This window comes from Pelodiscus sinensis, chromosome 18, assembly GCF_049634645.1.
Source record: "Pelodiscus sinensis isolate JC-2024 chromosome 18, ASM4963464v1, whole genome shotgun sequence".
NCBI classification, from domain to species: Eukaryota; Metazoa; Chordata; order Testudines; family Trionychidae; genus Pelodiscus; species Pelodiscus sinensis.
In genome coordinates, this window is record NC_134728.1 from 32,446,342 (window position 1) to 32,465,369 (window position 19,028).

General features: G+C 46.7%; 1 long non-coding RNA gene across 1 annotated transcript; it reads right to left on the reverse strand.

Moving 5' to 3' along the window:
* Window positions 1-1,664: 1,664 nt before the first annotated feature.
* On the reverse strand, window positions 1,665-18,411 carry LOC142818780 (uncharacterized). The gene is made up of 3 exons (XR_012896418.1): window positions 17,554-18,411; window positions 5,625-5,833; window positions 1,665-1,934 (listed from the first exon to the last, which is right to left on the reverse strand). It is a non-coding gene; the product is annotated as an uncharacterized LOC142818780 (long non-coding RNA).
* Between the last annotated feature and the right edge of the window lie 617 nt (window positions 18,412-19,028).

The following is a 19,028-nucleotide window of genomic DNA, read 5'->3' on the forward strand; positions in this document are numbered from 1 at the left end:
TCAGGAATAAGCCCTGTTGCACAACTGTTCTTGTGCAAGAGGCCAGTGTAGACGGGCAACATGAATTTCTTGCGCAAGAAAGCCCGATGGCTAAAATGGCCATCGGAGCTTTCTTGAGCAAGAGACCATCTACACTGGCACGGATGCTTTTGCGCAAAAGCACATCTCTTGCGCAAAAGCACATGCCAGTGTAGACACTCTCTTGCGCAAATACTTTTAACGCAAAAACTCTTGCGTTAAAAGTATTTGCGCAAAATCTTGCCAATGTAGACGTAGCCTAAGCGTTCTGTTTGTGATTCCACTGTACTCAGCTCCAGAAGCTATTTTGAAATTCACCTTTGATTAATTCTTTCCAGTGTCACAAAACAACTTATAGTAGAACACTTGCTTTGTAAATTTGAGAGCCAGAATAGAACTCTGTTCTGCATCTTTTTCAGAGCTTTGTCTTCCGTCAGTATGTCCATCAATGTACTGTATCTTACTTTTGTATTTCTTTACTACGTATGCTGGCAATGACATGTTTACTTTTGTTGTATGAATGAAAATCCACCCTGTGTGCTGGACTCCTTTGTCTTGTGTTATGACTGCCTCCACACATTTGGCAAACTAATCTCATCACTGTATGTGTTTGTTTGTTGCATTCTGTCTTTAAGCAGTGGGATACATATTTAATTAGACACAGCAGCTGGTCTTTCACTATTTGCTGAAACATTTGTTTGGGAAGCAGCTTTCACTGGCCCTTCAAATGCTCACTTTTCTCTGACCAGGTGTGAGAAGGGATATGCATGAGACACCCTACAATGGACAGCCAAGACCAAGGAACCCTGGCAGGTGTGCCACAAGGCAAAGGAAACCAACAGCTGGTCTGGTGCTGCACCCAAAACATGCAGGTTTTATAAAGAACTGAACAGAACGCTGAGTGAGGACCCCACAACCAAACCCCAGGACACTGGCTCGGTCTCAGGGAAAAGAGCCAGAAATACTTGTCCTGGATACACAGACAAGTTGAGGAAGAGAGCCAGGAGGTCAGGGTCAATCCAGTGACAACTTGTGTGCCTAGCAGCAAGGAATTGTTCTTACACCATGTTTACGAGGACACGCAACAACTCATCGTGGAAGAGACAGTGTGTTGAAGTGACAGAAGGGACGCAGGGTATGTTGGAAGGCAGGAGGGAGTTGGTACCCAGCGAGTATTTGCTGTGTAGGCACCCGGGGTTGGAGGCTGAGCAGGTGGCAGCCATGTAGCATGGTAAGTTGCTCTATGCAGTCAGGGCAGGGGCAGCAGTATGGGACAGACAAGGGCTAATTTCTGTGAGCTGGCTAGCACTCCCTGGCCAAACACAGCATGGATGCATGCACGTATAGCAATAGAATTTTCCTGGGAAATGGTGTCCAAGATTCGCCTGATGTACTTATTCATTTTGTCACAGAGATTCCATGGCAGGGCTGCTGTTGCTCCTCCCCTTCCTCCCCCACACCCCGTATGACACTTTCCCAAACCAGCCCTCAATGTGTGTTGCCAGAACAAAGGCAGCACATGGATGGGGAACCCTCCACTCGCCTCTAGCAGCTGAGCCCAGGTTTGCCTGTTAACCTTCAGCGGGGATATGTCAGTGACTGCAGCCTGTGAACAGGTGCAGGATTATCAAACATTGTTTCCTTGTACAAGTGCTGCACCACCGCGGTCTGTGCTTTCTTGGGGAGTCATAAGCAGCACTCCCCCGCTCCATTTGCCCTCCACTTTTAAAACTCACCCTGATCACAATGGCTGCAGAGAGGTGTTTGCGCCTCCAGGCTAATCCACTGAAGTAGAAAGTTCTCCTCAGGGGTATGCCTGCTAGTGGAGTTACCATGAAGAGGATAGTCACCCTACTGGTAATGGCTACTTCTGAAGACCAGACCTTGAGAACATTGCCATCTTGTCCACCATCAGCCTACAGCAAAGGAGGAGAAAGAAGCCAAGGACGTGCGATGATCTGGTGAAGGGTTTGTTGGGTCAGAGACTTGTTCAATCTAAAGCTAATGTACATCCCTCCTATCCCTCTCTAGTACTTTTCTGGCCCAACCCTGTCACAGTAGGTATGCTGCAATGCACGATGTCTTGTGTACACTGCTCATGACAAGGGCCAGGAGACTGGGATCCGGGTTTTCTTGCCACGGATGCTCAAGTTGGCACAAAACTAAGCTGGAAACCCAGGCACGTCTGGGAAGAAAGAGATGGCTGATGGGGTGTTTTTCATGTTCCCAATGTGCCTAGCACTAGACATGTCTCATGTAGACAGCCCTGGCAAGGAGTTCCACAGCTTGACTAAAGAAATAATTTATTTTGTTTGATTTATATCTGCTATCTATTAACTGCATTGAGTGACTCCTAATTTTTTTGTTATGGGAAGAAGTAAACTTTTTTCCACTTTCTCTACACCCTTAAGGTAGAGGTCTAGAATATCCTGATCTCCCGTTGGTCATCTCTTTCATGATGAACAGTCCTGCTCTTATCAGTCTCTCCTTATGACAGCTGTTCCATGACCCTAATCATTTTTGTTGCCCTTTTCTGAACTGTTTCCAATGCTAAAATACCTTTTTTGAGATGAGAAGACCACATCTGCACACAGTATTCAAGATGTAGGTGAACCATGTATGGCAGGCTGGGAGTAGGGGGCTGCCAAAGCCTAGTGGAAGGCAGATAAATGGGGAGCTGAGTATGCAGTTTTATGTTTCCAGTATAGGCTGCCAGAGACTGTGGCCCAGCAGTTCAACACCTGAAGCCCATCTGTCATCAGCCTGAAGGGAAGGCTAAACAAAACACCTGAGGCCAGTTAAGGCTGATGAGCGCACCATAAATAACCCTCCCTCAGGCAAGACGGGGAATGGGCGGACCAACCAACCAACTGACCAGAGTAGAAGTGAAGTAGAACAGAGCAGCCCAGCACAAGAGACTGACCCTAGACAGCCTGCAAAAAGCCTGACCCAAGGCATTGGGAGGAGGTACTCAAGAGGGGTTGGGGAAGTGGCCCAGGGAGCGGCCACTGTTCCATGGGGCAAGAGCCAGGCCCCACAACCCACTCAGGTCTATCTGCCCCCATCCCCATAGGGCCCTGGGCTAGAACCTGGAGCAAGTGGATGGGCCCGGGTTTCCCCCAACCCCGTCCTGGCTGGTGGGCTGCCTGCAAAAAATAGGAAAGGCCCTGTGGTCTAATGTAGGGGATGACCTCCCATACCCTGGATGTGCCTATGATGAAAAGGGCTTGGAAAGCGGGATACCCTTGCCTTCATGGCAGTGTTAGGGACACTGCGAGCCTGTGAGGCACACCAAGAAAACCCTACCAAGAAGTGCAGAACCTAGGGGCTTAGCCCCACCCTGCCACACATGGTTTTATATAGAGACAAAGTATTTTCTGTCTTTATCCATTTTGTAATGATTCCTAACATTTTGTATCCTTTTTTGATGGCTGCTGCACATTGAGTGAATGTTTTTAGAAAATTATCCACGACTCCAAGATCTTCCTCTTGAGTGGTGAGAATTCTCCATCCCTGAGACTTTCAACCTCCGCAACAGCACAGAGGCTGGCTAACGGGATCATTCTACTGAGTCTTGGAAAGTCTCATCTGTGTACCTCTCTGCCTCCCTTAGCAACTCAAATTCAGCTAGGCTAGTCTCCTAAGCCCTGAGGGCCAGGAGCTCCTTGCACTGAATGCACACATGCCACCTGCAGGGAATCATACATGTTACATTCGGTGCAATAAATAGGATAGTCTCCGCTCTCTTGAGGAGCTTCTGTCTGCATTCTCTTTTACTCCTAGAGCTTATCGTTTCTTGACATTTATTTTTTTAATCAGGTGGTTTGGTTTTAGTTTAAAGAATGTTCAAGTGTATCTAGCTCCCCTCAAACTCTGCTTCTGAATTCCTCAGCAAAACTCCCCAGTTGCCCGCCTTTTGTTTCCTATCTTTGGACTGGAGAACCTGACAATACTTTTGGGACAATCTAATGATCCTTAGTTCACTTTGGTACCTTGGTCACCCTACTTCTATTTATAAACACTCCTTGCTGCAAAGGCTGGGCTGCTCTAGCTTCCCACTTCATCTCAGATGTGTTACAGTGAACATTGCTGGAGCCAACCCCACCCATAAATATGCATGATGCCAAAGCACCTCTGGTCCATATAGCTCACTGCCTATGTGCTGGAGCTCTGAGTAGTATGAAGGCTCATATATATCTGTTGTAGCCACACTGTATGCCTGGAAGGCAGGAGTTAATCAGAGGATGTCAATGATTGGGTTGAAGCTAAGAGTCCCCTTCCTCCATGAGAGCAAGCTGAAGAGGTGTCTGACACCTGTCCTGCCCAAGGTACCACTGAGCTTTGTGGGCATCAATACAGGGATCCCCTCTGTACAGTAGTTGGCTTTGTGACCTCAGTATGGGTTGTGGATCTTTTACTTGTTCCTATAACCTTCGGACCAACTGTGATGCTAGGAAGGCACTGGTCAGTGAAGGTTTGTTCTATTTGGGGAGCCTCATTTTCATAGAGCCTGACCTTTTCTCAGGGCCCCCTAGGACAGGGAGTCCCATCTGGGCTGCCCTGAACTAGGTAATAGTCTTTATCCTCTGCTGGGATATACTCTAGCAAACAGGTTCCACTGGACCTGCTGCATATCTCTTCCCCTGCTGATATAACACTCATCAAAGGGATGAGTGTTATGAAGCAAAATCAAAACCTCACACAGCAGCCTTCCAGTTTGATCACACTCTTTGAAGACAAGATCTGCTTGTGAGAGCTAGCATCCCTGGCAGATATCTTCACACTTTAAAGAGCTCAGTGCCAGTAGGCAGGGAAGGTGCTTCGGCATCTATGAACACGGTTTACAAAAACCTAGCACTCAAGAAAATGTGAATTGTGCCGGGAGAAAAAAGGGCTGATAATGATGGACTAGATCAGGGCTACTCAGTTTGTTTGCAGCCCACCGTGCAGTTTGGGTTTACGTGGGGCTCAACATGCAGCCCACAGCTGGGATCCTTTGAACATGGCCTCTGCTAGGAACACGCTCCACAACAGTGAGTCAATATAATGGTCTTCTGTTAAGAAGTGTTTCGGTAGTTAAATTCTTGGACTGTCATTGCTCATTAAAAGTGCTGCCATAGGGGTGGAAATAGGTTAAATATTGCATTTTATTGATATCAGCAAAACTGACTTAAATGGGGCCTGCATGTTGTATAGTTTTGCCTCAATCTTTGTATTGATATCCATCAGTGCGAAAGAAGCTATTTGCAGGTATATGCAACCACACTTAAGTTGTGGCCGTCACCATATGCTGTATCACTGTGGCACTGGGGCTTCCAAAGTTGAGTAGATCATCAGGCAGCAGCAGAGACCAAAAACCCCTCAAAAAACAAATTCTGTATTAAATTTGTTTAAACAAATGCTGTATTAAAAAAACAAAGTACTGTATTAAATTACTAAAAAAGAGAATATTTTAAAATAAAGATTTGATAAGTTAAGAAGTTTCTGTGCTTGTTTCATTTAAATTAAGTTGGTTAAAAACAGCATAATTTTTTTTCTGCATGGTAAAGTTTCAGAGTTGTATTAAGTTCAGTTGTAAACTTTTGAAAGAGGAGGAAGTTACTCACCTTGGTGCAGTAACAACTGTTCTTTGAGATGTGTGTCCCCATGGGTGCTCCACTGTTGATATCGGGTCGTCCCGGCACCACAACTCGGTGTTTTCGTGAGCAGTGGTCAGCCAGATCACACATGCACGGCACGTGCTTTGGGCCGTTTGCGCCCTTTTGATCTCTCACACAGTCCAGCTCTCGCCAGTTCCTCGAGTCCGCCCCGGTATCTGAAAAATATAATGGCAGAACCTAGAGCAGGGAGAAGAGCAGATAGAGGAGCACCCATGGGGGGACACATCTCAAAGAACAGTCATTACTGCACCAACGTGAGTAACTTCCTCCTCTTCTTCGAGTGGTGTCTCCATGGGTGCTCCACTGTTGGTGAGTGTGTAGCAGTACTTAAGGACCAGTGGAAGGCGAGTCTCAGATTCACGGTTTAACCATAGTCAATAATACAGTGGAGGCCACGATTGTATCTTTTGCCTGAATCTGTGATATGGTGTAGTGTTTCATAAATGTGTTGGTGGTGGACCATATAGCCACCCTGCATATGTCCTTAAGGGGAACCCTGTGAAGAAAAGCTGTAGATGTTGTCATCGCTCTCATTGAGTATACTCTTAGTGTCTGAGGCAGTGGTTTATTCCTTAAGACATTGCATTGTGTGATGAATGAAACTATAAGTCTGGAAATTCGTCGTGATGATAGAGGTTGCCCTTTAGTACGCTCAGTAGTGGAAATGAGTAAACTGTCTGATTTACGAAAAAATTGAGTTGTCTATGTAGAATGCCAGGCCCCTTCATATGTCTAGCAAATGAAACATCACATCTCTTGTTGTTTGGTGTGGTTTAGGGTAGAAGGTAGGAAGTACAATTGGTTCACTTAGGTGGAAGTCAGAACATACTTTATGAAGGAAGGATGAGGACGTAGTACCACATTATCTCTGTTGAAGATGGTATATGGCAAAATTGCCATTAGGGCTGCCAGCTCAAATACTCTGTGGGCAGAAGTAACTGCTAATAGGAAGACTACCTTTAGTGACATCATGGAAAGTGAACAGGGGGCTAAGAATTCAAAGGGGGCATGAGTAAGAGTGTCCAGCACCATTTTTAAATTCCACAGTGGTGGTGGTCTGCATGGTGGGTATAGGTAGATGAGACCTCTTATTAACCTTCTTGTAATGGGGTGTGCGAAGACCGAAAACCCTTCTATTGGTTGATGGAAGGCAATAATAGCAGGTAAATGCACTTTTAATGACGCAAGGGCCAATCTGGCATCCCTAAGTGACAGGATGTAATCTAGGATTTTTTTTTGTAAGGGTTCTTGGATCTAGCTTTTTGTTAGAACATCAGGAAAGGAACCTAATCCATTTCTGTAGGTAAGTGGATTGGGAGGACTGCTTCCCACTATGTAGTATGACCTCTTTTACTTGGTCTGAACATTGTAGTTCTTCCTGGTAGAACCAACAATAAGCCATGCTATTAGACATAGCACATGTGGTTGTGGGTGGAGTAAGATTCCTGTTTTCTGAGTCAAGAGATTGTGCTGAATCGGCAGGAAGTAAGGAGGCAGAGGAGACATCTGATACAGATAAGGAAACCATATCTGGCGTGGCCAAAACAGTGCTATGAGGATCACTGTGGACTTGCTCTCTGCTGACCTTCTTCCAGCACTCTAGGAATCAGTGGAGTAGGGGGGGGAATGCATACAGGAGAGGACCCTCCCAACTGCGGAGAAAGACATCCCCTAAAGATCCCAGACCAATGCACACACTCGCACAGTAATGATATTTCTTGTTTTTGTAGGAAGCAAACAGAGCTATGTCTGGGAAATCCCATTGTCAAAAGATGGATTGGAGAATCTGAGGGTGCAGTTCCCATTCGTGGTCCAGGGTGAAGCATCTGCTGAGAGCGTCCACTGCTATGTTGTTTACTCCTACTAAGTATGAGGCTACAAGGATGATTTTGTTCTCTATGCATCGGTTCCATAAGCGAACTGCTTCGGTGAAGAGAGTATAGGATGGGACACCTCTTTGATGGTTTATATAGTACATTTTTGTTATGTTCGTCAATATTCCGACAGTTTTGCTGTGAATGTGTATTGCTAGATGCTTGCATACATTGAAAACAGCTCTGAGCTCCAATAAATTGATGTGAAAAGTGGTCTCTTGAGTGGTCCCTTGGCCTTGTATTGACATGGTATTCATGTGGGCTCCCTATCCAATGAGAGATGCAACGGTAGTTATGTGAACAGAGGGTTGACCCCAGTGGAATGGCATGCCCACTAGGAAATTGTGTGGTTTGGTCCACCACATGAGGGATTGTACTGCGTGGAGTGGAGGGGATACAAACTTGTGTACCTGTTGTTTTTGATGGGTGTAAACAGAAGCAATCCAATGCTGAAGACAACGAAAGTGCAGGCATGCGTAATTGACCACGTAGGGTGTAGCGGACATGTGACCCATTAGTTTGAAGGCATGTGAGTATTGGAACTGTGGGGCTGTTGGTGAGAGTAGTAACAAGATCTTGAATTGTGTAAAACCTTTGCAATGGTAGGTAAGCTCTTGCTGCTACAGAATCCAGCTGAGCACCTATAAACTCTAGGGACTGTGTTGGCCGTAGAGTCAACCTTTGTATATTGTGTATGAGGCCCAGGAGTTCAAATATTTGCCTGGTTGTTGCTATCATTCATTGTGTCTCTGCCGCCAATGGGCCTTTCACCAAGCAATCGTCCAGGTAGGGAAAAATAATGACCACCTGTCTGCAAAGGTATGCCACAACAACAGGCAGAGTCTTTAAAAATACTCTGAGTGCAGAAGAAAGGCTGAACAGTAGCACTTGGTATTGGTAATGATCTGTTCCCACCATGAAGAACAGGAATTGTCTGTGTGCGAGGTGGATAGTTATGTGAAAGCAGGCATCCTGCAGGTCGAGGGCTGCAAAACAGAGATCAAAAGGGCGTGAACGGCCCGAAGCGCATGCCGTGTATGTGTAGTCTGGCTGACCACTGTTCACAAAAACTCCAAGCTGCAGCACTGGGATGACCCGACACCCACAGTGGAGCACCTACAGGGACACCACTCAACACCATTTTGTTCAGAATTACCAACAACCTTCATTCTTGAGGTGGTCGTAATGATGAGAATCTACTGTGCGCTAACAAAATATATTACTATGCAATGCCAATCAGAATGTGGTTCAAAGTTAAACTACCTGACCTAGGTCTATTATATCCATGCAATTACCTTTACCAACTATACCTGTAATCCCCTCACAGAATTAGGTCGGAGTTCAATTTTCCATGAAGCCATATAGACAGCCCTCAGCTTTGCTTTAAGGGCCCCCGTCTCACTATCACCCTCAACTCTGGCATCCATGAGGCAATGTTCATAGAACACTAGAATTGGAAGGAACCTTGGGAGGTCATCAATTCCAGTCCTCTGCCCTCATGGCAGGACCAAGCACTGTCTAGATCATCCCTGACAGGTCTCTAACCTTTTCTTAAATATCTCCAGTGATGGAAATTCCACACCTCCCCACCGCCAGGCAATTTATTCCAGTGTTTAACCATGCTGACAGGCAGGAAGCTTTTCCTAATGTCCAACCTAAATCTCCCTTGCTGCAGTTTAAGCCCATTCCTTCTTGTCCTATCATCAGAGGCCAAGGAGAACAATTTTTCTCCCTCCTCCTTATAACACCCTTTGGCTACGTCTAGATTGCATCCCTTTTTCGTAAAAGGGATGCAAATTAGACGTATCGCAATTGCTAATGAAGCGGGGATTTAAATCTCCCCCGCTTCATTAGCATAAAATGGCTGCCGCTTTTTTCGGCACGGAGCTTTGCCGGAAAAAAGCGCCAGTCTAGACGTGGATCTTTCGGAAAATAAAGCCTTTTCCAAAGGATCCCTTATCCCTCTTAAAATAAGGGATAAGGGATCTTTCAAAAAGGGTTTATTTTCCGAAAGATCCACGTCTAGACTGGCGCTTTTTTCCGGCAAAGCTCCGTGCCGAAAAAAGCGGCAGCCATTTTATGCTAATGAAGCGGGGGAGATTTAAATCCCCGCTTCATTAGCAATTGCGATACGTCTAATTTGCATCCCTTTTCCGAAAAAGGGATGCAATCTAAACGTAGCCCTTGCGATACTTGAAAACCGCTATCACGTCCCTATTCAATCTTGTCCTTTACAAACTAAACAAGCCCAATTCCTTCAGTCTTCCCTCACAGCTCATGTTTTCTAGATCTTATCATTTTTGTTGCTCTTCTCTGGAGCTTCTCCAATTTTTCCACCTTTCTTAAAATGTGGTGCCCAGAACTGGACACAATACTCCAACTGAGGCCTAATCAGCGCAGAGTAGAGCGGAAGAATGACTTCTCAGGTCTTGCTCACAACACACCCTAGTATCATGTTTGATTTTTTTTGTAACAGTGTCACACTATTGGCTCATATTTAGCTTGTGTTCCACTATGACCCCTAGACCCCTTTCTGCAGTACTCCTTCCTAGACAGTCGTTTCCCATTCTCTATGCGTGAAACTGATTGTTCCTTCGTAAGTGGAGGACTTTGCCTTTGTCCTTATTAAACTTCATCCTATTTACCTGAGACCATTTCTCCAGTTTGTCCAGGTCATTTTGAATTATGACCCTATCCTCCAAAGCACTTGAAACCCCTCCCAGCTTGGTATCATCTGCAAACTTAATAAGCGTACTCTCAATGCCAATATCTAAATCATTGATGAAGATATTGAACAGAACCAGTCCCAACACAAACCCCTGCAGAACCCCACTTATGCCCTTCCAGCATGATTGTGAACCATTAATAACTACTCTCTGAGGATGGTTATCCAGCCAGTTATGCACCCACCTTATAGTAGCTCCATCTAAATTGTATTTGCCTAGTTTATTGCTAAGAAAAGGTCTTACTTTGAGTAGCTCCGGGTCAGCACTGCAGCGGGGAGCTATGGCAGCTTCTTGCCTCTCCTGGCACTGCAGTCCATTCTGCACCCCAGAAGCAGCCAGCATCAGGTTCCCAACCAATGGAAGTGCGGAGCTTGTGCTTGGGGCAGGGTCAGTGTGTGGAGCTCTGTGCTCTGTGGACAGAGGAGCAAGGGCGCAGTGCAGTCTGTGGTGCCAGGACAAGCAGGAAGCTGCCTTGGCACCTCCACTGATCAACATGCAGCAACAAGATTCAGTGCCCGACATTCCACCACCCAGTACTGGGCTATGACCCAGAGTTTGAAAATCACTGCCTTAGGCAACCCAGCACTATTTTATGAAGGGGATTTAATTGGAAATAATATTTATGACCAGTGGATGGAGCCAGACACCAGATTTCAGACCAGGCTAACTTGTTGGGATGTTGTTTTTCTACTTGTGGCCTATTTACTGAGAATGAATTATCCAAGAACAAGGACAACAGCAAGCTGAGGTGGCAAGTGCCTAATTTCACAGCACTAGTGCAAAGAACTGTGTGACATGCAAACGCTGAATTTCATACGGCGCTTTAACTGCACTTGCTTTATGATTTGTTACTATCATAAGAACATAAAAATGGCCTGAGTCAGACCAATGGTCATTCCAGCCCAGCATCTTGTCTTCTGACATTGGCAAATGCCTGGTGTGAATGAATACAAGAGGGAATCATCTAGTGATCCATTGTGTCACCCATTCCCAGCTTCCCGCAAACAGAGGCCATGTACACATCAAAGCATGGTTTTGCATCCCTGTCCATCCTAACAGCTATTGATGGTCTCAAAGTTCCCTCTAAGCCATGTGGCCATACAGCTTCCCATTAAGCCTCGCACAGGGCACAGAGCTGCAATGACCTTTCTCCCCCCAAGCCTCAAAGCTGCCACAGCTGGCAGGGAGAAACTCTTCCCCACCAGCCCCAGCAGAGAGCTGCTTTGGCTCAGGGAGAAGGGGGCCCTCCCTGCCGGCCCCACCATGGAGTTGCCACAATACAGGTCAGTACACAGGCGTTTGCCCCTCCCTCTTTTAAGGCCCAGAAATTGTTGAAGGCAGGCCAGCCATCACTCTGGTGCAGCACCACATGCTGAGAATTGCTCAGTTGTATGTAATGTTGCTCTCGGGAGAACTGGAAATTGGTGACAAAAGCTAGTTTAAATGTTTGATTGTTCTTCTACCCGTAAATCCTTTTGGCTGCGTCTAGACTGGCAAGTTTTTCCGCAAAAGCTCTGGGCCAGCTGTCGACACTGGCCGCTTGAATTTCCGCAAGAACACTGACTATCTCATGTAAGATTGTTAGTGTTCTTGCGGAAATGCTAGGCTGCTCCCGTTTGGGCAAAAGCCATCTTGCGCAAATGCTTTTGTGCAAGAGGGCCAGTATAGACAACACATTATTGTTTTGTGCAAAAAAGCCCCGATCGCGAAAATGGCCGTTGCCAGCTTTGTCCACATATTCATTCTGCTGATACCATTATTGGACCTAACCAAGTGAGTTATAAGATCAAGAACACATATTCCTGCGCATCCAGAAATATAATCTATGCTATCATGTGCCGAAAGTGTCTGTCTGCTATGTACATTGGACAAACATCTCAGACACTTCGCCAAAGGATTAATGCCCACAAAACAGATATCAGACAAGATCACAAAGAAAAAACAGTTTCTTGCCATTTTAACCAAAAAGGACACTCTCTCAATGACTTAACCACCTGCATTCTGCTACAAAGACCTTTTACATCTGCACTTGAAAGGGAATCCTCTGAACTGTCATTCATGTTAAAATTCTACACTCTCCAAAAAGGAATGAACAAACACTCAAGCTATTTTACCCATTACCAAGATAGCTTCCCCAATTATCACCTCTAACACCATTAACTCACATACATCCCACTCTCCCCACCTCTAATATCATCAATTCACAGACACTTACCTTCCTTCCTCCCCCCCCCCCCCCCGTATCCCCCTCCTGTTCTGAAATGTGATTTGTCCTTTTCATATGTGTTCATTTTTTTTAATTGTATCCTTTGGTATATATGGTTGTGACTATTTTCTTCCACTATTTGATCTGAGGAAGTGGGTCTGGCCCACGAAAGCTCATCTAATAAACCATCTTGTTAGTCTTTAAAGTGCTACATTGTCCTGCATTTTGCTTCAGCTACCCCAGACTAACACGGCTGCATTTCTATCACTATGCTAAGGTGGGAGGAATTGAATTAATCTTCAAGATGTCCACAGACCCTGCAAGGACAGAAAGGGACATTTGGCACTGTGGTAGGAGTTCTCAATAGTAGAAAAGAGTAGCAGGCTGTGCATAGAATGAATGCAATGGGTCAAGTCCTAAAGGATTCGCAATGCTGCCGAGGGTATGCTTAGATCAGCTAAACTGCACAAGAGTGGGGAAGCACACATTTTAGAAGAATGAAGCAATCCCATGAAGAGAGCCAACTCTGAGTCTTGCTGCTGGTGCCCTCCTGAGTAAAGTTCACTGGGCCTGGCATACAGGCAGATGAAGGTGTAGATTATTAATGTGGTAAAGAATAGGATTGGAGATGGTAGGAGGATACTCCCATTAGAAATCAGGAGCTTTATTTGAAAAAAATCCCACTCAATCAGAAATAACAGAGAGGTAGCCATGTTAGTCTGATCTTGGTAAAACAAAAAAAGCACTTTATAACAAGATAGTTTATTAGGTGATGAGCTTTCGTGGGGCAGACCCACTTCAGATCATATTCTGAAAATGAATTGGCATGACCATTATATAACAGAGGGACACAATGAAAAAAGTAAACAAATTACAAACTAATGAATCAGCTACATTGAACAGAAGGTGGGGGTGAGGGGACAAGGAAGGAGGAAATTGCTTATTGTAAGAGTCAATTAAGTGGCTAATCTGGAGTTACTACAAATATCAAAAGGTAGGGAGGCTGTCTTTGTAATGTGTAAGGTAATTATCTATATTAAGGCCCATTTGCCTTAAATAAAAGTTCTGAAGTCTCCCTCTGTAATCTGGTGTTAAAGTCTCTTTGTAGTAAGACACATGTTGTCAGGTCTTTAAGGGAATGGCCAGTTTGATTGATATGCTGGCTAACAGGTTTCTGTGTGGAAATTTCTGATGTCTGAACTGTGAGCATTGATTCTCTGGTGAAGTGACTGACCAGTTTGTCCAATATACATCACAGAGGGACATTGCTGGCACATGATGGCATATATCACATTGCTAGACGTATAGGAATATGAGCCCTTGATCACGTAACTGACATGGTTAGATCTAGTGATGGTGTCTTCAGAGTAAATACGTGGACAAAGCTGGCAATGGGGTTTGCTGCAAGGGAAAGTTCCAGGGTTAGTTTTAATGTGGTATGCCCTGTGGTTGTTAGTAACAATCTTCCTGAGGTTAGGTGGTTGTCTATACGATAGTATAGGTCTGTCACCCAAAGCCTCTCAGAGTGTAGCATCCTGAGTTTGTAGCTGAAACAAAATACAGGACTATGTAGCACTTTAAAGACTAACAAGATGGTTTATTAGATGATGAGTTTTCGTGGGCCAGACCCACTTCCTCAGATCAAATAGTGGAAGAAAATAGTCACAACCATATATACCAAAGGATACAATTAAAAAAAAGAACACATATGAAAAGGACAAATCAAATTTCAGAACAGAAGGGGGAAGCGGGGGGGGGAGGGGAAGGTTAATGTATGTGAGCTAATGGTATTAGAGGTGATAATTGGGGAAGCTATCTTTGTAATGGGTAAGATAACTGGGGTCTTTGTTGAGACCCAAGTGTAGAGTGTCGAATTTTAGCATGAATGACAGTTCAGAGGATTCCCTGTCAAGTGCAGATTTAAAAGGCTTCTGAAGCAGGATGCAGGTAATTAAGTCGTTGAGACAATGTCCTTTCTGGTTGAAATGGCAAGAAACTGGCCTGGCCAGTGCTGCTGGCACGTGCACCAGGCCATGCAGGGCCCCGCAGCCGTGGGGAGAAGGGTGCCGTGGGGCCAGCGCTGCGGGAGCCTGGCACGTAGCTCCTGCTGGCAGCTGTAAGGGATACCGCGCGCTCCTTACAGCTGCCATCAGGCACCCCTCATCAGTTGGGTGCCCTGGGCAGCTGCCCGGCTCGCCCATGCCTCCGTCCAGCCCTGGGACTAGGGCCCCCATTCTTTTCTCTTTTCTTCTCCTCTACTCCCCCCTTCCAGCACCCCACACACTCACCCAACCCCCTAGCAGGAAGGACTCCATTCAGAGTTGCCTGGGGTTGGGGGGAACACCATGTGTGTTTTCCTTCAGCAGATGCAAACCTCAGCCTGCTGTGGGGGCTGCTTCCTATAGCCAGGCTGCAGTTGTGGCAGCCAGCTAGAGAGCGCCCACTGAGGAGAGCTGCTTGTTACAGGCGAGGCAGGATGCAGATCAGGTCAGCAGGCATGCTGGGGGGGAAATGCAGCAAACCCTGTTGCCAACTTTGGCCATAGATCTACACAAGCGACACCATCACAGGACCTCACTACATCAGCCACACCTGCAGGGGCTCATCCACCTGCACATCCACTAATAGGACATGCCAGCAATATCCCTCTGCCATGTATATTAGTGCCAAAGGATAAATGGACACAAATCAGACATCAGGAATGGTATCACACGGAACCCTGTGGGGTAACATTATAACATCCCTGGACATTTAGTAACAGATTTAGAAATAGCCATCCTTCTACAAAAGAATTTCAAACCCTGATTAAAAAGAGATATGGCTGAACTGGATTTCACTTGCAAATTCAAGACTATCAATTTAGGACTGAATAACAATCTTAACTGGTTGATGCACTACAAAGGTAATTTCCCCGCTCTTTGTATCCACATCCACTGCTGTGAATGAGCCATTTCCACCCTAACTTGATTAGTCTAGTTTACACAAGTACCCTTTTTCATTTGTTGTCCTTATATAAAATCCTTATATATGTCCTTATAAATATACATTCAGTTCATCTGATGAAGTAGGTTTTACCCTTGAAAGCTTATGCCCAAATAAATCTGTTAGTCTCTAAAGTCTCTCCAGACTCCTCATTGTTTTAACACATATGTAAATACACAAAACCACTAACATCTAGCATTGTGTCCCTAGGGATGCTTGACTCTTTCTGGGCGTCTGTCATGGACCATAATCTTAATATGAAATAAATCACACTGCGATGGGAGCTGGGGGCAGTGCTTGTGGATGAGAGCAGTGCACATGGCACACCATGGAGGCTCATGTCTCTCCCCAGCAGGAGGCAAACCTACTGTCTGCTTCCAGGGTTCAGAGTGGTGCCTCGGGACAAGCAGCCATCAGGCGACTCGTCTTAGTGCCGCTGCCCAGGAGCCACCCAGTAAGCCTGAGCCCTAAACCACTACCCCACTCTGATCCCCCCTCAACCCAAAGCACCTCCTGCACCCCAAAACCTTCATCCTAGAATCATAGAACCATAGAGCCGGAAGAGACCTCAGAAGGTCATCAAGTCCAGCCCCCTGCTCTAGGCAGGACCAATCCCAACTAAATCAACCCAGCCAGGGCTTTGTCAAGCCGAGACTTAAACACCTCTAGGGATGGAGACTCCACCAGGTAACCCATTCCAGTGCTTCACTACCCTTCTAGTGAAATAGTTTTTCCTAATATCCAACCTGGACCTCTCCCACCACAACTTGAGACCACTGCTCCTTGTTCTGCCATCTGTCACTACTGAGAACAGCCTCTCTCCATCCTCTTTGGAACCTCCCTTCAGTAAGTTGAAGGTTGCTATCAAATCCCCCCTCACTCTTCGCTTCTGCAGACTAAACAGACCCAACTCCCTCAGCCTCTCCTCATAGGTCATATGCTCCAGCCCCCTAATCATTTTGGTTGCCCTCCGCTGGACCCTCTCCAATGCGTCCACATCCTTTTTGTAGTGGGGGGCCCAGAACTGGACACGATACTCCAGATGCGGCCTCACCAAAGCCGAATAAAGGGGAATGATGACATCTCTGGATCTGTTGGCAATGCTCCTCTTAATGCAACCTAATATGCCATTAGCCTTCTTGGCTACAAGGGCACACCTTTGATTCATATCCAGCTTCTCATCCACTGTAATCCCCAGGTCCTTTAATGAAGAACTACTACTTAGCTGGTTGGTCCCCAGCTTGTAACAATGCTTGGGATTCTTCCGTCCCAAGTGCAGGACTCTGCACTTGTCCTTGTTGAACCTCATCAGATTTCTTGTGGCCCAATCCTCCAATTTGTCTAAGTCACTCTGGACCCTATCTCTGCCCTTAAGCATATCTACCTCTTCTCCTAGCTTAGTGTCATGTGCAAACTTGCTGAGGGTGCAATCCATCCTGTCATCCAGGTCATTAATAAAGATATCAAACAAAACCAGTCCTAGAACTGAACCTTGGGGCACTACGCTAGAAACCGACCGCCATCCTGACATCACTACTCGCTGGGCCCAGCCTTCTAGCCATCTTTCTCTCCATCTTACTGTCCATTTATCCAATCCACATTCCCTTAACTCGCTGGCAAGAATGTTGTGGGAAACTGTATCAAAAGCCTTGCTAAAGTCAAGGTATATAACATCCACTAACTTCCCCATGTCCACAGAGCCAGTTACCTCATCATAGAAGCTAATCAGATTGGTCAGGCATGACTTTCCCTTTGTGAATCTATGCTGACTATTCCTAATCACTTTTTTCTCTTCCAAGTGCCTCAAAATGGATTCCTTAAGGATCCCATCCATGATTTTTCTAGGAACCAAGGTTAAGACTGACCGGCCTATAGTTCCCTGGATCGTCCTTCTTCCCTTTTTTGAAGATGAGCACTACATTTGCCTTTTTCCAATCATCCGGGGTTTCTCCCCATCTCCACAACTTTTCAAAGATAATGGCCAAAGGCTCCTCAATGACATTTGCCAACTCCCTCAGTACCCTCGGATGCATTAAGTCCGGACCCATGGATTTGTGTATGTTTAGCTTTTCTAAATAGTTCCTAACCTGTTCTTTACCCACCAAGGACTGTCCATCTTCATCCCATCTTGTGTTACTTAGCGCATTAGTCCGGGAGACAACCTTGTCCGTGAATACAGAAGCAAAGAACGCATTGAGTACTTCAGCTTTCCCCACATCATCTGTCACTAGGTTACCTCCTTCATCCATTAGGAGCCGCACACCCTCTCTGATCACCTTCTTCTTGTTAACATGCCTGTAGAAACCTTTCTTGTTATCCTTCACATCCTTAGCCAGTCGCAATTCCATTTGCGCTTTCGCCTTCCTGATAACCCCCCGGCATTCTTGAGCTATACATTTAAACCCCTCCCTGGTCATTTGTCCAAGTTTCCACTTTTTGTAAGCTTCCTTTTTGTGCTTAAGTTCACCAAGGATTTCCCCTGTAACCCAATCCGGTCTCCTACCAGGTTTGCCTCTCTTGCTACGTGTCGGGATGGTTTCTTTCTGTGCCTTCAATAAGGCTTCTTTATAATACTGCCAGCTGTCCTGGACTCTTTTCCCCTTCATGTTAACATCCCAGGGGATTCTGCCCATCAGGTCTCTAAGGGAGTAAAAAATCTGCTTTTTTGAAGTCCAAGGTGTGTATTTTACTACTCTCTTATCTTCCTTTGGTCCCGATCCTGAAATCTACCATCTCATGATCACTGCTTCCCCGGTTGTCACCCCTATTAGTTCCTCCCTGTTTGTGAGCAGCAGGTCAAGATGCGCACGGCCCCATCCCCGAGCCTGTGTACCCTCCTGCACCCCAAACCCTTCATCTTAGGCCCATGCTCCCAGTACAGAGGCTGAGCCCCTCCCCAAGCCTGGAGCCGCCTTTTGCATCCCAATCTCCAATAGCCAAGTCCACCAGGGAGCTCCCCTTCCCCCGACTCACCCCAACCCCTCCTGAATTGCACCCCTTCCACCCAAACCCCCACCTCCTGCCCCTCCCGCAACTCTCCCCCAACTCCCCCTGCATCCCACCCTTCCCCTGACTCACCCCAACCCCTCCTGAATTGCACCCCTTCCACCCAAACCCTCCACCTCCTACCCCTCCCCCGACTCACCCCCAACTCCCCCTGCATCCCACCCTTCCCTGACTCACCCCAACCTCCCGCCCCTCCCGACTCACCCTCAACCCCCCTAGCTCCCGCTCCTCCCTCGACTCACCAACTCTCCCTGCATCCCACCCTTCCCTGACTCACCCCCCACCTCCCGCCCCTCCCCCGACTCACCCCCAACTCCCCCTGCAGCGCACCCCTTCTCCCGACTCATCCCAACCTCTCCTGAATCGCACCCCCCCACCTCACCCCTCCCCCCACATCCCGCCCCTCCCCCACAGCGACTGGCTGAGACTCGGCGCCCGAGCGCCTCTATTTCTCCTCAGCGCCTCAGGCAGGGAGCTGCGCGCCCCCGCGAGTCGCACACAACCGCCGCGCACGGGCACGGCTCGCTTTCCGGGCGGCGGGAAGCGGAGCCGCTGC